This window comes from Pinus tabuliformis, chromosome 8 (genome assembly GCF_031772625.1).
Source record: "Pinus tabuliformis cultivar Carrire ecotype Pingquan chromosome 8, CPIR1, whole genome shotgun sequence".
Taxonomy (NCBI): Eukaryota; Viridiplantae; Streptophyta; class Pinopsida; order Pinales; family Pinaceae; genus Pinus; species Pinus tabuliformis.
Window position 1 is genome coordinate 300,456,163 of NC_142294.1, and position 21,360 is coordinate 300,477,522.

The 21,360-nt window shown below is 32.3% G+C and overlaps 1 non-coding gene across 1 annotated transcript; it reads right to left on the reverse strand.

The window, feature by feature from the left end:
• Positions 1 to 1,623: 1,623 nt before the first annotated feature.
• Positions 1,624 to 1,726, reverse strand: LOC149235312 (U6 spliceosomal RNA). Its single transcript, XR_016246797.1, has one exon. It is a non-coding gene; the product is annotated as a U6 spliceosomal RNA (small nuclear RNA).
• Positions 1,727 to 21,360: the final 19,634 nt, after the last annotated feature.

The window sequence follows — 21,360 nt, forward strand, 5'->3', positions numbered from 1 at the left end:
AAATCTAGACCTATGTGAAGTAGAAGGAGTCTGAGAAAGTTCTAGTTCACTCGATCATAAGCTTTGACTAAATCCATATTAAAAACAAGAGCACATGATTTTTTTGGTCTTGATAGAATGCAGGGCTTCCCGGGCCACCCCAACAACAACATGGATCAATCTACCCTTGAGGAAGCTGAACTACTCTAAAGATAGAGAAGAATAAAGAATACTTCTCAATCTACTAGCCAAAATTTTGGTGATGACCTTGAGAATAAGGTTACACAAAGAAATCAACCGATTGTCATTAAAGGAAAGAGGCTGACAACATTTGGGAATTAACATTAAATAGGTAGCACTGATTTCCCATGACACCTTCCCAGAGTTGCTAGCCTTCACAACACACAAGATATCATGCCCGATCAAGTCACAAAATGCGAGATAAAATTAAACTATCCATTAGTAATGACTAGGGAATTTATCCTTGGAAAAATAATTAAGGAGATCTTTTATCTCATCCAAAATGACAAGGTCTCGCATCCTAGCAGAATCTTCCTTAGAAAAAATATGGGGAAAGTGTTGGATGGCCTTTACTTGGGCTTATATTGAGAAATCTCGTGCATTCTTAAAGATTCCAATGACATATGCCCTCACAAAATTTTCCAAATCCCTTTGGGATCTTAAAGAGTTGCATTCATCATCATGAATGCCCTAGATTGCAAGTTTGTTTCTCCAGTAGAAGGAAATTTTATGAATAAAATTAGTATTCTTCTCACCTTCTTTAATCTAAATTGACCTACTCTTTAGACACCAACATTCCTCCTCAGCTCTAAGAATATGATACTTCCTTTCATCGAGGGTGCATAACGTACTCTTTGATGTATCTAAAAAACCTAATGATGTGAAAGAATGTTGACAAGAATTAATAGAAGCCTCAACACTTTCCAATTCCTTCTATTTCTCACGAATATGTTATCTAGCCCACAATTTAACATGGGATTTCATGATTTTCATTTTATAATGCCAGGAATCCATAACAAATAAAGAAGGATCAACTTAATAACTCTTCCAACAGTCACGTACCATAGAAATGAAATATTCCTCCTTAAGCCAAGAATGGTTAAATTTAAAAGGAGTATTATGAGAAGCTTCATTAAAATCAAGTTGAAGACAAATGGGAGAATGGTTAGAAATGACATCCTAGAAAATCCAAGAATGATATTTACCCAAATTAGATACCAACGAATCAACAATAAGGAAGTGATCTAGGCATTTAGCTACCCCATCCACCACTGAACTACCATTCCTCCATGTTGCACCAAGGGGATAAGAGTGAATGTCAATAAGATTAGAGTCAAGAATAAGTTGTGAGATCTATGGAGAAAAAGGATTTGGACAAGAAGATTTCCCCCAACCTTTATTGACGGACGTTGTGGAGTTTAAGTATCCAACTAGAATTAGAGAGGGGTCTCCAAGTAGGCCACTGCAAGAGAGATGGTTCCAATAGTAGTCACAATCTAGATATGGTCCATAAAAGTTGACTAGGATAATCAGTCTATCCAAGCCCCGTAGAAATCCTTCCATAATAATATCAGCCAAAGAGGAGAAATGATGGAGACAAGCATACCTAGGGTTCCAAAGCTTAAAATTTTGGATCATTTCTGAATTTGTGCATGTCATCCTTGTGCAGGGTCCTTGTTAATATTATTTGTATCATTCCAATTTTATCAAATGTCTCCAAAGAGACGTATCTCCTTGTACTTATTTGAAATACATATTTTCCTACATGGATATTAGGATAAATATGAATGATGGAATTTTTTATGGATAAGTTATAGCATGTAAAGCAACATAACCAACTAATTCTTAAATATCATGTTGATGTTTATTATATTCAGGGAAATCCTCTGATAAAACTAATATAAATCTATAACTGTGAGTTTATCTCATGTGATTTAATCATGGAAAAAAAACACAACATTCATAATTCAATAGAATTTTGAGGGTTAGTTATATCCACGAAATCATGATATTACATATATAATCCATCTATGTAAATATAATTAAATAAAACAAAGAGAAACAACCTAATTATTAGTCCCTGCCTCGTCAGGGACTATAACATTTGCCTTGCAGTCAAAGTGCATTGACTATGCTTTATTTGCTATTTTTTCCCTTTTAACCAAAGTTTCATGAAAATGCTCAATAAATTTATTTTTTGAGTGGCTAACCCATTGGTGAATGCTCTGACACTGACACTGCTATGCCCGACCCTGCTATTACTGACACTACTACTTCTCTTCCCAATGTTGCAGGTCCCTTACGTGGGCGAGAGGGGAGGAGGGGCACAAATCTCCGCACATTGTTGAAGATCAAAGCTCTACACACTGGCTTCTCGCTCATTAAAATTCTCCGTAAAAACTAGTTTCAAACAAATTCTTCATCCCCTCACAGTGCCATTATCCGAACTCCCAAGTTTGTGCGAAGACATATTAACAATTAAAAGCCTCCAAAAAACTATTAAATTGGAATAGAAAGATTATGCACACTGGCTTCCCACACATTACAATTAAAACTATATATTCAAATTATTAGAAACGTAATTGTAACTCAATCCAGCTTTAAACTATATATTCAAATTATTAAAAACATAATTGTAACCCAATCCAGCTTTAAACTATATATTCAAATTATTAAAAACACAATTGTAACCCAATCCAGCTTTAAACTACATATTCAAATTATTAAAAACACAATTGTAACCCAATTCAGCTTTAAACTACATATTCAAATTATTAAAAATTTGTTTTCATAATAGTGCAGAGAAAACACATTTCTTAGCACAATCAACTTCTCTACACTACTACTGCAATTTATATCTTGTCTTTTATTATGCCTATGTTTTACATGAGAAACCATTCTTTTATGATGGTTTTTAATTTCGAAAACATGAATAAAACTAAATATTCAAATTATTAAAAATGTCTTTTTTTTTTAAATTTCAAAAACATAAATAAAACTATATATTCAAACTATTAAAAACCCAATTGCATAACATGAGTGAATGGTTGTGTGGGAGTGAGGAGAAAACAAATTTCTCAGCACAATCAACTTCTCTGCACTATTGTTGCAAATGATATGTCTAAGACTATATCATAATTGCCAAAACATACCCCTCCTCAAAAATTTCATAGAACATTTCATGTCAATTAAACTATTGTTGAAGCTTGTTTGGAGAGCTTTATGTGGAAAACTTCCACTGTGTAGACAGCTTTGTGCACAAAGCTTTCCGTGCATAGAGAGATGCCTATGTTTGTGATGTTTTTTAATTTTGAAAACAGAAATAAAACTATATATTCAAATTACGAAAAACGTAATTGTTTTTTTAATTTGGAAAAAAAAAAAAAAACTATATACAAAAGCCCCACAACTCTATGCCCCTTTTCAATTCCAACGCACACTCTTCAACCATTTGACTTTTTAAATTGGTTATTTTGATTTCAACTATTTTAGCAGTGCCTCCGCACAATGAAAATGAAAGAAAAAATCTTTGCACAAAGCATTAACGATAAAAATATAAATAAAAGAATAAATAATATCTAATAGCCATTAATTAATTACGTGTGGAGTTAATTATGAAGCTATAAATGATAGCAACACAATAGTAATAACAAAATGAACTATAACTATTAATAACTGTAATAATTAAACAACAACAATAGTTTCCTGAAACTATTACATTTTTATAATACTATAGTTATTACAAGGAAACCTACTAACCTATAATACTATATTGATAACTATTTTCATTAATAGTTAATAATTAATGAGTTAAACTCTCCACTGCAATAACTATTACATTTAACTATTATTAACTTGACTATTAATATACAACAAAGAAATTGCCACGCCGACCAAAAATGGCGTTTGAATCATGTTTTTGATGGTGGAAACCAAAACCTTGAAGTTTGACAACTGTAAATGCAATTTACATTTATCAAAATCTTGTCGGAATTTCCATGATTTTCAGAGAAAAAAAAGAGTCTAGTTAGACTATGACTTAATATACTATTATTCATTAATTATAGTTATTTCCCGTCATTAATGTTTTCTTTTGATAATGATTTTACATGGACAACGTTTATTATACTATAGTTATTAACCTTTTTTATTAATATTTAATATTTAATATTTAATACTTTTTGCATTAGATAATTATTTTACAAGGACAACTTGGCGGCACAAATAAAATAGAAATATTAATATTAAACAAAAATGTTACACTCTCATTAATAGTTAATAATTAATGATTTAAACTCTGCATTCACTTGACTATTAATAAACTATTTTGCATTTAGTTATAGCTGTCAATTCTCTCGAATTAATGTCTTGTGTTTGACAATTATTTTACATGAACAACTTCCCCACAACGAAAACATATATATTACTATTAAACAAAAATGGTCACACTTTCATTAATAGTTAATAATTAATTAGCTAAACTTTGCACATAAATAGCTATTACATTTAACTATTAATAGACTATCGTGTGCTTTGTGATTTTGATAAAGTAGCAACAAACTACCTCTTGTGCTGAGCTTTTCGTGTACAAAAAGATTTGCACAAGCAATGCTTCGCACACTGCCAACTCTATGCCCTTTTTCAATGCCAACACATACTCTTCATCCATTCGACTTCTTAAAATTTTCAATGCCAATACATACTCTTCATCCATTCGACTTTTTAAATTGGTTATTTTGATTTCAACCGTTTTAGCAGTGCTTCCCAATAATGAAAATGAAAACAAAAATCTCACAAAACATTAACGATAAAAATATAAATGAAAGCATAAAGAATAGCTAATAGCTATTAATTAATTAGTTGTATGGAGTTAATTATAAAGTTATAAATGATAACAAGACAACAATAATAACAAAATAAACTATAACTATTAATAACTATAATAATTAAACAACAACAATAGTTTCCTAAAACTATTACATTTTTATAATACTATAGTTATTATAAGGAAACCTACTAACCTATAATATTATAGTAATTAACTATTTTTATTAATAGTTAATAATTAATGAGTAAAACTCCGTACTGTCATAGAAATTACATTTAACTATTATTAACTTTACTATTAATAAACTATTGTGCATTTGATTATAGCTATTAATTCTCATCATTAATGCTTTCTTTTGATAATTATTTTACATTGACAACTATTATAATACTATAACTATTAGCTGTTTTTTATTAATAGTTAATAATTAATGAGTTAAACTCCCCATTACAATAGCTATTACATTTAACTATTATTAAATTTACTATTAATAGACTATTGTGCATTTAATTATAGCTATTAATTCTTTAGCATTAATGCTTTCTGCTTTCGATAATTATTTTACATGAACAACTTTTCCACACAACAAAAACACAAATATTACTATTAAACAAAAATGTTCACACTTCTGCACAAAATGTCCTATTCACATAAACCATAAGTTGCACTGTGCATAACTGTTTGTTTTATTTTATTATTGGAAAATGAATACGTCATTATCAAGAAAACTCTATACTCAATAAATGTGAGACTTATAGCCTACAACCCCACACATTTGAATAATAGAACTCTGCACAATGAGCTAAGTTTCACACAATAAGCTATAATATTATTTTATTAATATTGTTTTTATTTTATTTTATTATTGAAAAGTGAAACATCATTACAAAAAAAAACAACTAATAACTTTTATGCAAAACCATTAGACGCAAAAAACTTAACCTATTGTGTAGAACTTGAAACTTAACTCATTGTGCAAAGCTATTTATTTTATTTTATTATTGAAAAACTAATATATATAACGAAAAACACTATCCAAAAAAATCAATTAAATAACAATGAAAGCAAAAACTATGTCGCAACTATTCCTCTCGTTCAAAGCGAAAACCAAACACAATTTTAATCCCAGAAAGGATAATTATTTTCATCGTGTGGAGATGCGTGGAACTAGATAAAGCCTAGTCACTCGAAAGGAATGGTTAATTTTATTTAGTGCTAGTAATTTAATCTCGTCGAGACACGCAGATTAACTCACCCAACTTGACTCATGAATTAATTTTGGTGCCACGAAAAAGTTTACGATCTTATCCAAACAAAGAGAATCTATATCGAAAAAAAATGGTGTTTCGTATAAAAATGTAGTCATTATAGTGTTAGATAATGCTTCTTGTTATTATGGAGACTAACAAAGTCAACCTGAGAATCATGTGATTTCTCTGTAATGTTTTCTTGTGTCTTCTTAATGTCTTGCAAACTTCCAATAAATCATTTTGATCCATAATAATAAGATATAACAAAGCCAAGTGAGGATAGTGGGAACCATAGCCAAAACATGACTTTTCTAAAACTGCACACTAACCCCTACACCAAAATGACAAGTCCCATGAATGCTAAGGAATACCTAGAACCAAGGCTAATTCTATGGAGCAAGGCTCAAAGGCAGAGCCAAAAGAGAAAATTCTAAATAAAATTGTGGAAAACTTGCAATCACCAACCACTGAACACCTAAAGCTTGTTGATAATAATTCTAATACTCCCAAAGAATGTTAACCATATACACAAAACCTAGGGATTGGGAATTTCTGAAACTTGTTGATAAGAATTCTAATACTCCCAAAAAATACTAAACATATTCATAAAAACTAGAGATTGGGGATTATCTTCCCAAGCCCCAACGCTCTGAAATAAACATTGAATAATAAAATACAAATTCAAATTCTAACACGTATATCTCAAATAATCCGAACAAACACCCTATCCCTTTTAAAAATAAAGTAAAATCTAGATTTATAACTATTCTTAATATTTTAGAATTTTTAAATTATATTAAAATTGTAAATATAAAATCACAATAAATTCTTTTCATAAATACCAATATATATTATTAAGAAAATATTTTTTTAATAAAATTTTAACTAAATAAAATATATACACCATATTCATTTCAATATATATAAAAACACACACACACACACATATATATAAACGGAAGTTTGATAAATAAAAATGATATAACTAATAAAAAGTTCATATCAAAAAAACATTCTCTTTTATATTTACAAGAGAATCATCTCTATTTTAAAAATGTGTTTTATGAGTAAGAATATTTAATATAATGGGGAAAAATAATGATGATTAACTTCCACTAAATTAATGCGGTTTAGCAAATTTTAAGAATATAAGGGATTACTCGAAATTTTTTAGTATTTTATTTTTATGTTTGAAAATCATTAAGAGAAACATTCAAATATCACCATAGTTTTGTTCAATTAAAAGACGAGTAAGGTTGGTAGTGTAGCAAATATTTTAGAAATTAGAATGAATGTGAGTATAAGATGGACACTCTAAGAGAAGATGATTTTCATCTTCAACTCTTTTAGTATCATATCCCATAATGTTTTGAGAATTGACTAATACCCAGTTTCACTATGAAGCTCACGAGAATTTGTTCTTATTTTATTAATGTTTATTTTCTTGTTAACATTAGTCAAGATAGAGAGATGTTTTTTATTCTCTAGATTAGGGTTGATCACCTCCTTCTAATATCTTAGTTTCCTTTGTCCCTCTAGCTCTTTATCACCCCATAATTTCTCCTTAAATTTTGATGCAATAATATTTTTAATATTATCCCTATTCCACAAAATGAACTCCTCTGTTACCCCCAATAGTATAGCCAAGACTTGACATCCTTATGGCGTCCTCACTTGAGCCAAAGGTGAGGGTCTTGGCTAGAGATAAAATCATTTTTTAGAAAACATTTTGTCTTCCATGTTACTTAAATTCTTTTTATACATAAGATACCTAATCATAACCATGATTTCAATGAGTAAGTGCTTGCTTCAATTAGGATGATAGGATGGGCAATATTTCCTTTAATCTTGATATTGTAGGTTATAAACTACTTTTGAATCTATTATATCTTCCTCAATGACTCTCTAGAGATATTGAAACCCCAAACCTCAAAGAGGAATTTTTTTAATCCCATATCCAAACATATACTAGCTTACAATTGTTTTCAGGCCCATAACAAGCTTTCAATCCTTCATTTATCATTTCTCAATTCTATAACTCCAATTTAACTTGGGATGGATATTGATTCCAAGAAATTTGTTTAAACGAACTTAAAATTGTTGCCATTATATATGAAAGTATCATATGTGATCATTTTACATTTAATTATCATGAATTTAATTTTGTTAGTATTAACATTCATACCTATCGTGGAGAAGAAATCTTGAATGATTCTTAGTTGCTTGCTAGGATCATAATGGATCCTTGCCAAAAGAACATTTTATGAGAGTCTCAAATATTTTTTTTATTTTTTAGTCCAAAAATCCAAATATATACTCACTTACAATTGTTTTCAAGCCCATAATAAATTTGGCCCTTCATTTATATTGTTCTCAATGCTATAATTCCAATTTTGCTTGTGATGGAGATCCATTCTAAGATATTTATATGAAGGAACTTCCTCCAAGTTGTTGTTGTCATATATGCAAGTATCATATGTGATCATTTTACATTTATCATGAATTTAGTTTTGTTAGTATTAATAGCCTTACCCATCTTGGAGCAGAAATCTTAGAGGATTCTTAGTAGCTTGCTAAGATTGTAATGTATTTTCCAAAGGAATAATATTGTCAACATAAATGAGAAGAGTTATGGTTATACTAGTGAGTGTGGGGCTAATAAACCTGCATCTTCCAAACACACTTCTAGCTTATCAATGTATATGCCAAAAGGGTAGGGGATAATGGTCACCCTTGCTTGACTCCAATATTGCACTTAATTTCTTCTAACCAACCCTTAATGGCCTTAAACTTGGAAATAACATTCTCATACAACCTTGCCATATAAAATCTCCACACGAGAGGAACTATTATCTATTTTTACCTCTTCCATAACTTTGTCCTAGGAACAATGTCAATATCTTTCTAAATTCAAGGAAACAACAAAATAGATTAGTTTTATTATTGAGACATTTCTCTATAACGATCTTGAGAGTAACAAGATGGTGCATAGTTGAATGATATCTCCTAAATCCATCTTGGCCTTTAGCTCTTTTACCATGACTTTTTAGCCATAGGCTAATCTTTTTTTCCAAAATAATTCCATACAACTTGGCTAAAATGTGGCTAATCATAATGGCCTTATAATTACAACGAACACTTTTATTCCCATTTTTAAATATAGGCACAATGGAACTCTACATCCAAGGCTTAGAAAATCCTTTCTTCACTACCAAATCGAAGAGCCTTTGTATCTAAGAGATGAGGATATGCCCTACTATTTTAAAAATTTCAGCTTGGTAGCCATCAACATCCTTGGATTTCCCATTAGTAAGTTGCTTAACCCAAAATTTAATGCCTTCTATATTAAAGATATCATCATCTATAAGGGCATTCTAAATGGTATCCATGAACAAATTTACCATGTTAACAAGAAATACAACCTCAAGATGAGAACTCTAGCCCCAAAAAACAATATTTTTGGGTAAAAAACGTGAAATTGAAAATTGGTGATGATGCATCACCATTTTTTTAGGGTTAAATTTTCAACATTTTTCAACCATAACATTAAAAAACAAAATGTGAAAAAACTTAAAATTCCAAGACTTCTATCCATAGTATCAAAAACCAAATATCATGACTATGAAAAACCTTAAAAATAGGCACCTAAAATCTAAATTATCCAAAGCATTTTATTTTTCAATTTAAATTTTAATGTTAAAATTATGGTTCATTTGAAATCTTAGCCTAAGACAAATTAAACCACTTTTAATACTTCTATTAAAATTATGACACTTTTTAAGCCATGTTCTAAAAATTTCACTAATATAAACAAATTAATAAAAAAGGTCATTAAAAAAACAGTTTTTGTTTTATTTTATTTTTATTTTTTTTAAACAGAACAATTATCATTTATATTTAAAAATCTGGATTCATGGCCATAAGCATTTACATATTGAGTTGTCAATGGTGTGATTTTTTGGAGTTTTCGTGCTGGAATTTGGTGAAAATTTTGATGTGAAATCTTGATTTGTGTTATTTAAACTAGTTTTTTTGATGGTATATATGGATTTAGTACCATGAAAAACCCCTAGGGCACGTCTATTGTGTAGGGTTTACCCATCAATCTTGTGATTTCAATGAATTCCTGCCGGATTTTAGAGAAATTAGACCGGAAAAATCCACCATAAAAGCTTCCAAAAAATCCCACTAAAGACAACTCCTTTACATATTTCAGTAATGGCAAAGACTTGGATGTTCCCACAGATTCCTCTTTAAGCTTTCTAGGCTACGATTTTCCATTGGACTCTTCCATATATTCTGCAATTTTTTCCCAAAAAGAATGGAAAATTGCATACATAAAACATAGAAAATTTGTAAAACCCCAAATGCCCTAACTTCTTCTGCAACTAGAGCTTCTAGATGTGAATTTGCCATGCACATTTCCTTCTTTGATCTCTGCTGCTAGCTTGCTATCACCATGCTCCACATTTCCAAGTTTTATTCCAGGGTCGCAACAATGCGGGACTACTCAATTACATTGAAACTTCAACAATAATATCTCTGCTTCCAAGCTCGCGAGTTTTTTTCTTTATTTTGACTTGAAGCCACTTGCAACGCTTCTGTTTGAGATATGAATCATGCCCATTGGTATGTTAAAAAAAAATTCGTTGTTAACTCCATGCACCTTTTTATTTAAAAACTTATATATATATATATATATAATTTTTTTTTTTTTCTCAATTTGTCTACTTCTATTATTGATACAAAAATATTACAGCAAGGCCATGGCCTTGAAAGTTCTGCCCTGAATTGGCATGTTACAAAAAGATCATGATTTCAGTACAGTGTGAACCTTCAACAATATTTTGACTACACCTTCGACATGACACAGTGCTGAACAAAAATTAAGACGACACATTGACAGACATAGACCTGAAACAAGCGATAACTGCGAGAATCAAAACAGAGTCGAGCGCCTACTTCAGAAACTGCAAAGCCGAAAACTCGGGCTGGATCAGTCATCCTTAGAGGTGTAAGGCTCCTCAATGACCCTGCACCCGAATTGAAGAGAGTCCTCCAAGTCAGAATGAGGAACCGCCGAGCCTGTAGGTTCACCACGTGCTGGCGCACTTGGACCGGCAGGGACAGCCGGATTCATCAGCGAAGCACCTCCCATGACCTGGCGCTGATTGTCCACCGGATTCGCCATCCTCTGTTCTGCGAGTGCTTCAGGATGGGCTGCTCCCGAGCCCCTATTATCTTCACATTTTTCTATGGTGACAGAGACTATGAAAGTGGAGTTGGCGAGAGAACACGGGATGCGATAACGCACAGTGGGATGAGCAGCATGCTCACAGTCAACCCTCCCAATTCTCCCACGACCCCTGCCTCTTCCGCTTCTGGTGGCCGGGGGACTGCTCCGCCCAGGTTCCAACGTGTCCGAGGATCGCTGAGAGGCCGCGCGGCCACGGGAGCCACCACGTCTGCTCCCCATCCTAGGCCGTTCGCGCGGCATTGCAATGTTCAGAGAATTGTCGAGAGAGTGAATGCGCGGAGAAGAGTACCCTGAGCGAGGCGACAACAGAACATCAATTGAACCATAAGATCCCGGAACCAGAAAGGGACTGACGGGCCTAAGTTCGCTTGCAGAGAGGCTCAGAGAGACACACAACGCTGCAATCCATGAAGCTGCAGAGGAATGCAACAAAGCCGCGGGAGCAATTCGCTTATGGAGCGCCATAGCACAGTTAACCAGGCAACGGATGGAAGAAGTAAATGACTCCATTAATAGGCTTGTGCGAGACCAGCTCGCCTGACCTGCCTCATAACTCGTGGCGTGTTGGGGCTGACACCTGCCCACGTGAAACGCTATCTGCATACCCTCCGAGCTGTCAAACACCCGCATCCGGGAAACTTTTAAATATATATTATTAAAAACAAATAAATGTAAATTAAAAAAAAAATAAAAAAAAAAATATTTAAAAAATAATTTTTTTTAATTGGAAAAAAAATTAAAAATTTGAAAAAACCTATAAATTTAAACCACTTTAAATTAAAAATTTAGACAAATTAAAAGAAGCCCAAATAATTATTAAAAAAAAAGGTCGAAAAAAATTATATTAAAAAAATATTATAATCAATAAAATATTTAAAAATTAACAATAATTAAAAACAAAAATAATATTAAAAAATTTAAAATAAATAAATTATTTAAAATTTAAAAAATTTGAATAAAAATTAAAAAAATATATTAAAACAAAAACAACAACAAAACAGAGTGGGGTGCTCGACAGCAATGTTAGCCTCAACCTCTACCTCCTCTTACCCTTCAACAGATTAGTCTTTTTCTTTCTTTTATTTTCTTTTTCTTTCCTTTTTTATTTTATTTTATTTTTTTTGGTTGGTTTTTAACTTTTGTTTTTATTATTATTATTTTTAATTTATAAGTTTAATTGTTTGTTTGTTTTTTTTTTTTTATTCATATTTTTTTGGGATAGATATGTCTATGAGGTCTTGGATAGATGGTGATCAATCTACTATTAAAACACTCTTTGATGTGAAGTCACTAGTTCAATTCTCCGCCCTAATCAAGGTGATATTATTGAGCATGATGAAGATGTATTCATGCCAAGCTTATAATTTTAATTATTTTTTATACTATATATTTTCTTTCTTTCTCTTTTTATTGATTAAATGATTTTAAGTAAATTTATCAGTTTTTTTAAGGGTTTATTTAAAAAAAAATGGTTTATTTTATTTTATTTTATATTTCCATATCTTAAAAAAATGCATTTTTTAAATTTATTTTTACAAAATGGTGGTTTTTTTAATTGATTTTCACCACCCCTCAAATAAAATAAAAATAAAAGTACAACTTTTTTTCTATTTGATTTTTCAATGTTAGTTATTTTAAAAAATATCATAAAAAATAATAAAAAGTTATGTAATACCACTTTTCTATTTAGAGCCAATTTTATATTTTTTATTTTCAAAGGTGCCAGTGAACAAGGCTATGTTGTCAATTAATTCATAATTTTGACCTTAAAAAAATTATAAAAACTTGAAAAACTCTGAAAAAACCAAAATTTGAAAAAAGAATGTTGATACTTCATAGATTAGAAGACTTAAAGTGTCAAAAATATGCTTAAAAAAGGGTGACGAAGCATCACCCCTTTTCAAAATCAGTTTGAAAAACATGATTTGATGTGACGCCTAAAAAAAAAGACCTCGATGAAGTTCTCATTAAGTTGGTAAATCAAGGCTATGTTGTCAATTAATTCATAATTTTGACCCTAAAAAAATAAAAATTATAAAAACTTGAAAAACTCTTAAAAAACCAAAATTTGAAAAAAGAATGTTGATACTTCATAGATTAGAAGACTTAAAGTGTAAAAAATATGCTTAAAAAAAGGTGACGACGCATCACCCCTTTTCAAAATCAGTATGAAAAACATGATTTGATGCGACCCCTAAAAAAATAAGACCTCGATGAAGTTCTCATTAAGTTGGTAACATTGTTTATGGCACTAGGGCATTCACAAAGGTTTTAAAGGTATCAAGTTGGTAACATTGTTTATGGTACTAGGGCATTCATAAAGGTTTTAAAGGTAAGAATTCCAATTCTTCAAAAGGAATCAAATTTTTTTCTTTAGTTTTACAAATAAGCATTTTCCTTCAAGACTTTCTAGGATCATATACAAATAGGTGCAATAGTTTATCTTGTTTTTTATTTATATGGGACCTTCTTTTCCTTTTTAATAAGATCTTTATATGTATTTATCTTATCAAGATTTAAAAATTCATTAGGAGCTTTCGTAATTGCTTTTCTAGCAATTCTACAATCATTATCATACCATGGGTTTGTAATTATATTCTTCTTTTTATATGACACCTTGATGGAGAACTTGATAATGGAAGTGGAGAGGATTGTAGTGAAATTATGATAGAGTTTTTCAATGTTATCCTTATCTTTTTTGTAAATTCAGTAGTTTATATTAGATATCAAAAGGAATTATAAAGATATCATGTCTTACCACCCTAGTCTGGCACTAGGGAAGCCAGACCAATGACATAAAAATAGATCTTTAGACCAAAACTTAATGCAAAAACAACACTTGATGTACGAGTGTTTATTAAGTTTTCCAGATTCACTAGTGCTTATGTTATAAAAAAGATTCGTGCTTAACATAAACATTTGAGTAAAAAAAATAAAATCTAGCAAGAGAAGGCGTATTATCCCACAGATTGGAGGCCATACTAATAAAATTGAAGGCTATGAAAACAACTTAGGAGAATGTGGACACGTCAATAGGATCTTTTGGAGTCCCAGGTGAGGCTAGACCCTTTCCTTGGCTTAGAATGGTCTTGATTTAGGACAGACACATAACCATGTCATGATGCTCGAGTTCTAAGTCCTAATGCTCCAACTTGAATTCATCTAATTGCATCAAAATCTCTCGTTTGTCTTCATTACGCTCCAAAAGGACTTTGTTGAGGAGGGACTTGAAATACCAATGGAGTCCTATAGTGTAAAGGTACTATTTATGGCATCCACGTGTATGCATTGGATCAGGGACCATTTCCGCCATAAAGGCCAACACGTTGACATTTGAAAATTCATCTCTATTGGCATGGACTTCAGTTGCAGTAGTTTCAATTTCTTTCTAAATTTCAATAGGGGTATGGGAGTGATATCTCTAGCTACATTTTGGGCCCAAAGGTGAGCTCTAGCACTCCCTTCTACTCTACTAGAGGAACCGTTGTGACTTCTAGCTCTTTATCTCGTCATGTTGTGAAGGATTAAAAGATTCAAGGAGAAGCAAAGGAAACAAGAGGAGAGGATAGTAATGCCACAATGGCAACATAGAGGAAGCCATGGAAGGGAGCACCTATGAGAGGGAATATATGGAACTTCCATGAAGAGAGGGGTTTGTAGGGACCAAAGGATGTTAAAACAATCAAGATCATTATAGGGACATATGTAAAAGGAGGTACTAATAGTCGAGATGAATTTCTTGGCTTAGAAAGGTGCTAGAAATAACCAGAGAACACACCATATAGTCTAAATGGTTGTGAATAAATTGTGAAAGAAAATTCATGCTCTAGCAAGAAAAAGAAACTTCCTATCCAACACTTGGATATTCTGAGTAAAATTTTACACTAGGAAGTGGGTACCCAGAGTACCTACACACAGAAGTTGTGGAATAAAGCCTCGTTGGAGCATAGTCTCCACTCCCACTTTAGTAGGTTGCTTGCAATACAAATTGATCTCCACCCAACGTGAGAGGTCTAAATTGGTGCCACCACCACCCTACACACACACTTTGGCTTTAAATTGAAGGAAGATCAAATGAGCTAGGGATAAACTCCATAGGGGTGAATAAGTTAGGAGGACCTGGTCCTACCCCTTTACGAATTGAGGAAACAAAAATATGTTGATGGATATTGACGTTGCAAATTGGGGGAGCACAGAGAGTAAAGTCCATACCAAGCATGATAATGGAGGAAATGGAATGAAAAATCATGGACATATCCCAATTACCTTTAATAAGGTTCTTACCTTCACCAGTTGCGAGAAATGAACGCACCATCGTAATGGAATTAATGTGGGGAATCATGAAACTATGTGCTATATTAAATGGAGGTTGAGAAGGCAAGGCCCATCGCCTCGTATGAGTTGGTTGACGACTATGGATTTGAACCCCCCTCGCCCACAACACATTGCATGTGTCCAAATTTTGGCTCGTATTTTCCACCCCATCCAGGTAGGGCTCACTGGTCCTAGAAGCACTATGATCTCGATCCTTGGAGGGGAGGGGAAGACAACTTTGAAATAGGGGGGAGGAATGAATGGTGGACCAATGGAAAGAGGGCCAAAATTTTCTCTAAGCATCTTGAATTTGCTAAGATATTAGCTACCTTGTTCCCTGAGTGAAGGATGTGGAGTGGAATGAGAATATGGATATGGGGAAGGAGAGAGGAAATATGTGACAATAATTTTTCAAGTATCTGATTGGGGAGTAACTTGTTTACCTTTGTTACATTGAGGATCTCCTTAAGAGAAGAAATTACTAAGCGAGAATCCCATTCTATGATCAATTTGAATCCCAGGTTCTTGGCAGCTAGGAGTCCCTTTTCTAGAGAAAAGTGTTTAGAAGAATTTTTTGTGTTGAATCCAATGGATCCTATAAGGACATAAATTAGTTTCCTTTCCTCATATCTAGAGATGCCCATGTAACCAGCAAAACTTGGATTCCCTTTAGAAGCCCCATCAAAATTGTATTTGAGGAATTCAAAAAATGGGGGAAAGGTGCGGGGTGGGAAGAGGGGAGGGGATGATGATCGGGGAAGAGTGAAGGGAGAGTTTGCTTAATATAATTGATTCCTTAGGGGAAACATTCCAATATTCAGAGGACCAAGGGTCTAATAGGGTGAATTCTAGAATATTTTAGAGAAATTAGTGCCATACCATATCCTCATTCAAATGTTGACTGCAAAAAATGTGGTTGTTTCATTCCTTCCAAATGGATCAAAGCATAAAGCCAAGAGTGAGGATCTAGGCCCAATTAAGGATGGGATTCTGGAAAGTTGAGAGTTAACATGCCATCAAGGATTCTAGGATGTATGAATTGTACATGTCATATTTTCCAAATAGAATTGTCTACTGAGTCTAGATGTGTTCTATGAAAGCATAAGTGCTAAAGACATGCTCTATAGTTTTGTGATTATTTATGCATATATGATGTACTAATGGCCCCTCAAAGCCTTGTTTTGTGATCTGATCCCAAGTAATAAGTCTGTGTCTAGCAAGAAGCAATAGGAAGTGAGCAACTTTGGGCTAGAGGTTCAGGATCTAGATACACAACCAAATTGTATCTTGATTGATCTAATTGTGCTTTGACATAAGGTGATAGGCCTATTAAACTGTAAAGGTACTAGTAGGTTTGTATCCTCATCTCAGCTTGTCTAAGTCATTGATGATGGGGATTTTCATTTGTTGTAGATTCTGTTCAAGGAGGGGCCATTCCTTAGTTAGGAGAGGTATGTTCCAATCCTTTAAGGATTTCCAAACTCTTCATGTTTCACCCTTTGGCTAAGGCTTCTAGTAATTAGCAACCAAGGCATGCCCATCTATATTCATTATAATCTCTAGGTGGGAGAGGTTCACGTTCCCTCCAAGATTGGCAGTGTTTGTCATGAATCTTCCAAAAATTGAATGTTATCCTTACAAGTTAAGATGAGTAAATCTATTTCAATCCTTTAAGACAAGATCAATTTTACTTTTGTTGAAAAACAACTGCATTTGATTCTCACAATTCTCTTGCATGTGGCTTTTGTGCATGGGAAAGTTTAGAGTTAAGGTTAAAGATAATGAAAGGATGTTTTGAATCTCTTTTATATTTACAAGAAAATCATCTATTTTAAAAAGTGCGTTTTATTAATAAAATTATTTGGCATGATGTGGAATTTTGGAATAATGATTATATAAGAGTTAAAATTAATAGGTGATTTTTTGGAGTATGGTTGTGTTTAACAAGGGGTATAATCCACATCAAGTCACTTGTTCAAATCCTATGAGAAGGGGTCGAGTGTGAACATGACTTGTTGGGGATAAAAAATGTCCCATAGAGAGTTTAAGCCTAATCAAGCCTCACACCTAATGACAAAACCCACACATGGGAAAATTATTCTTCCATCCAACATTGAAATTAATCGTAGCTTAGATCTCACACACTATTATAATCAACATATCACATCAACATTATAATTTAATATATATTTAACCATACAAAGTTAATATTTTAACCATACAAAGCAAATACTTTTTTTTAAAAAATTTTAAATAAATTACATATATATATATATTTCTAATTTATTTTAAAAATAAATAAAATATATTAATTATTTTTTATTAATTCATTATTAAACTATAATATAAATTATAAATATATTAAGAGATCTTGTAAATACAGTCAAACCATTCCCACTAATTTCATAAGGTACCATTTTAATGAGACACACAACATAACTTTCAATATTGAACTCTTACGAAATCTTTTGATATTGATAGATGAAGAATTCCCGTATATGATAGTTAAACTCTGCTGAATAGATGGTAGCAGTTTGAGGTGATGTATGGAGGTTGTTTATTATACTTAATGAATTGTTTGTTAAACACCCAACATATGTGTTCCATCAATTCTATGTCTTGCTGTCTGGTAAACACCCAAAAAAAAATGTATTTCCCCTCAATAAAGGGGTTGGCCATTCTTTTTAATAGAGGCTATTGGTGATTTCAAGGGTTTCCCATGTGTTCTCTTATTCAGGGTTACATAAAGTATTTTAAGGGGATCATATGGGGCTTATCAAGATTTCAGTTTCATATGGGGCTCGATGGGATGATGTGTGGAGTATTTGGTGAAATGTTATATACGATATGTTTGGAGTATTTATAGAATGGGTTAAGGTGTTTATTTTATTGAATTGTTTTGTGTCAAAGTTATTACATGATATATATTTGCAGGAGAGTGAACAAATGATTATGGAAAGTGATGTTTGAAATATTTGGTGAATAAGTTAAGGTATATGTTTTATTAAATTGTTTTGAGGTAGAGTTGTGTAGTGTATATGAATTTTTTATCTTCTTGTATAAGAATGAACAAATGACCGTTGAAAGTATTTAAAATGGTAAAAATGGTAGTTGAAATATTTGGTGAATGTGCTCAGGTTTTATGTTTATTGCATTGATTTGTTTTGAGTTGTCATGTAATGTATATGTTTTTTTTAATCTTTTTGCGTGACAGGGAACAAATGATTAGTGGAAGTATATACAAGTAACATTTGAAGATTTTGGTGAATAAGTTGAGGTTTTTATTTTATTGGATTGTTTTGTGTTGACTTTTCATGTAGGCATTTAAAAATATTGAATGCATTTTTTTTTAGGACATTTGTATTATTTAGTGAATGGGCTAAGGTGTGTATTTTATTTGTTTTCGTGGTGTTGATTTGTTGTGTAGTGTACAAGGTTTTGTTTGTTTTTTAATAGATTTATAAAATTGTTTTTTTGATGTTTTTAAAAAAATAGTGTTACAGATTCACATATGAGAAGTAGACAAATTACAATGTTTAAAGAATAATACTTTAAGAAATATATGTGATGGTTAGAAAGTTAGATTGAACAAAAGTGTGAAACAGATTTTCAGTGATGTTTATTCAAAAATAGAGGGATGCATGAACATATTTAAAAAATTAGGATAATACTTGTTAAAGTAACCATCATATATGAGATACGATGAAGATGAGGATGCTCGAAGAAGTTTTCTAGGTTCATTGGTGTGAGTATTGATTCAAGGTTGATAAAGATAACATTAGAATGAGGAAAAACAAGATCGTTATTAAATATGTCATTACATGTTCATTAAGGAGTGTTAAGGTGCAGGTACATTAATAGTTCTTAAAACACTTATTTGTACTTGGAGCAATTACTTGTACTTAACAGGTCTTCTTGACCTATATCTTTATATGGAAGAGTTTGGTCATCTCCTTCTCTTATTGTTATTGTAGGATACTTAGATTCACTCCATTTTGTACTAATGTGCATACAATATTCTCATCCATGTTTGATCTACATTCTACCTAATCGCTCATGGACATGAAATTTTTCTTCTTCCCACCCTTATTCCAATTCTTCTAGTTGAGTTCTGGATGTAATTTTTAAAACTTCTCCTCTGTGTGAGCATCAATGTTACAATGGTTGTAGTGGTTGTTTGAATCTTTTCACTAGTTTATTGCGACTTCTTTCTTTCTTCCCTCCCCCCTTTCCATTTCTTCATCCCTTCTTTAGAAGCTCGGTGTTCCTTTTTCCATGAACCACTTGATTTCCCTTTCTTTTGACCTATGTTTTCTAGGTATTGTGGTTGTACATAAGCCTCATATGCCATTTGGGGTTTGATAACATCACTTTCTTCCATAGATGGTTGTGTAGACTCCCAAAATTCTTGAGGAGTACATATAGGTTCTTGGGAGAGATACCCAACATTATTTCCATCTTCTTGAATTCTATGGTGTACTCTTATACACTCTGCCCATGTCTATTCCTAAAGTAATGCCACCAGATCCACTTGTCCTCTACATACCGAATAGGGTAGAATTGGTACTTTATGAGATTTTTAAAATCCTCCCACTTAATTCTTAGGGATCCCCATATACTCTTTAGGTATTTGTGTGTATTTCCCACCTAGTTTGGGCATATCCTTCTAGTTTCAAATGAGTGAAAGAAAGTCTATGTGATGAATGCTAAAATAAACCTCTAATTTTTGCAACTGATGATTTAATTTCAAAGCATCAATATCACCTTAATATGGCTTGATGTTGGTATTTATTTCATCTTGAATAGGGACTTTGAATGGTTCATCAAACTTAAATAAGATTGTTCTTTTTCGAGTTCTCTCTCATACCCCTTCTTTGCTTCTTCTTAATCCCTTAATTTTCCCTTTGATCTAAGTTAGAAACCTTGAACACTACTGGGGTGGGGGGGTGAATTAGTGGTGTGACTTGGCCAATTTATACCAATTTTACCTTTTCCTTTCACAATCGTTGATTCATGCATAAATTAGCCAGCAAAACATTTGTAGATCCACACATAAACATATAATCATATGAGCAACATGCATAAGTAATAAACAACATGCAATCACCAAAACAAAACCACACAAATCATCAACACATGAGACACAAGATATAAGGTGGAAACCCAAAGGGTAAAAACCATTGTCGGTAGATAGACTTCGTCTTTGTCTTTCTATTAACCTCAAATCATCTTTCACATCTGAATCACTGGACAACACCAGTGTGTAGCCTCTACTTGCAAAGCAATGTGAGCCATTTTTGACTCATAATCCACCACTCCCATAAACCACGTAGGCCACCACCTACTGAAGGCCCCCACCTTCACTAGTTCTCTAGCCACCACTGGAAGGAAGCCTCTACTCCCTGAGAAAGATCTCCAACCTCTAATGGAAGGATGTCACTACATGCTTGGCAAGACACCACTCACCTACAAGCCTCTACCTGCAATATTGAAGGCCCCAACGTTCAAATCCTCATGGACCTCATTTCATCTATTTTCAAACTATGGCCCATATATTATGCATACAAAAAATATGAACCTCTTTTCATCAATTTTAAAATTGGTCTCAAAAAATACAATAAGAACATCAAACGAATACTATCACTCCAACACAATTACTCTACAACAACCAATATTCTCATAAACAAAATCAACAACATATATATGAATCT